The sequence below is a fragment of the Leptonychotes weddellii genome, chromosome 2 (genome assembly GCF_054177405.1).
Source record: "Leptonychotes weddellii isolate Sample4059 chromosome 2, ASM5417740v2, whole genome shotgun sequence".
In the NCBI taxonomy this organism is placed as follows: domain Eukaryota; kingdom Metazoa; phylum Chordata; class Mammalia; order Carnivora; family Phocidae; genus Leptonychotes; species Leptonychotes weddellii.
In genome coordinates this window covers 52,754,923-52,756,816 of record NC_138370.1, presented here as the reverse complement: position 1 = coordinate 52,756,816, position 1,894 = coordinate 52,754,923, and positions in this window count along the sequence as shown.

The window sequence follows — 1,894 nt, the reverse complement described above, 5'->3', positions numbered from 1 at the left end:
CATCTAATGGTAGGGTTGTAAAAAAAAATAACATAAGGGCATTTATTTGAAATACTGTGTTTCTAAACATATGAGTATAAGAAATATTTACTTTTTATCTTAGAATTATTTTTACTAGTTTATCTTTAATGTAATTAGTTTTTCTATCATGATTTAACCTTGGCTTCGTGGGATCTATCTGGTTGGATAGCAGCCAATATTTATGTTCTTTTAATGTTTACTGAGTGCTTACATATATATTGTCTTGCAAAGTAGATATTCCTCTTATCTGCACTTCACAAATGTTTGATGATTGATTTTGCAGGTGTTATCCAATGATGTTAAGGTAAAATCCAAAGATACAAATAACTGAGAATATTTAAGAGTTATATTTTTAATAAACTATCAGATATTTGTACAATAAAATAAATGTATTCAAATTTATCATTGTAAACCAATTAAAGTAGGAGGAGAAGTAATAATAAATCTAATTTAACTGTTTACATGTGATGTCAGTATTTCATCATCAAAGAGATGCTATTAAGAATTATATTTTACTAGAGTGCTTGGGTGGCTCAGTCAGTTGTGTCTGACTCTTGGTCTGGCTCAGGCCATGATCTCAGGGTCATGACCTCAGGGTCGTGAGATCAAGCCCTGCATCAGACTCTGCACTCAGTGTGGAGTCTGCTTAAGATTCTCTTCCTCTCCCTTTGGCCCCCACACCCCACTCGCTCGCAAGTACTCTCTCACTCTCTCTCTCTAAAAAAGAGAAGGAATTATATTTTAATACTAGGGACAATAGTCTAAACAAAAGACACATAGCTCTGTCTCATGTTAAAGTAATCTGAAGCTAGGAAGCTCAATGTGGTTGAGGAAAGCACATTACACATATTGTATATATATTGTGTACATACTATATATCAGGGAACTATGCTCTTTCTTTCTGTTCTGCCGTACTCAGCACATGTTTTCCATTTTCAAGGCCACAGGGTGATTTCTGGAACTCCAGCCATCATATCACCATTTCTGTTAGGATACAGGGCAAAGAGAAAGAAAGGGCAACAGGTTTTTCCAGAAGTCCCACCCAATGCCTTCCACCTGTATCTGACAGGTCATCCTAGTTGCCAGAGGCATGGGAAAGCTAGGCTCTTGGCCAGCTCATCACTACAGGGGTAGAACTAGAGACTAGTTACTAAAGGAGAAAGGGAGAATGGATTGGGCTTACAATTTGCTATTTTTGCTACTTATCCATAAAGGAACATAGGATTTTCCTCTTTTTAATGACAGTATCTATTTAATCCTCCAAACTATCACCCCACATGTAAACAATACCCCAGTAAGGTATTAAGAAGGATCACTGATTAACTTAATCCTCTGATTAAAAGAAAACAAATTGAGTTTAGTGAGGGTAACCGTTGAAAATGGAAAATCATCTACCCTCATTCAAAAGACTGTATGATGGCACTAAAACAATGAACTAGAACTCAAAAATGTGAAATTATTAGTAATCACCGAGTGCTGGCAATTTACTAAGAAGTCTGGTAAAGAGTAGAAAGTTTGGTTAAATGCAATTTTCTCTATTAAGGAGTTTGCCGTACTGTTTGTTATCCAATAAAAGCTTGTATTATTTTCAGGAGAAAATAAATGGCTATAATTTCTATATCATTTATTAAAAACCTATGCTATTCCTCTTTAGGGATCACTTGCTGAGAGTATCTTGGGACCATTAAGGAACTGTTTAAATTATGACTATTGTTTCCTGGAATTCTGAGAGCTAAAAGGAATCAAATCATCTTTCCAGAGTCTTACTCACTCCTATCGTGGGCATGACTTAAAATATAAAATCCATTAGCCTACTGACATCAAGCATTCAGAAGAACAGTAAATTATTAAAAAAAACATTAACTCACATCTC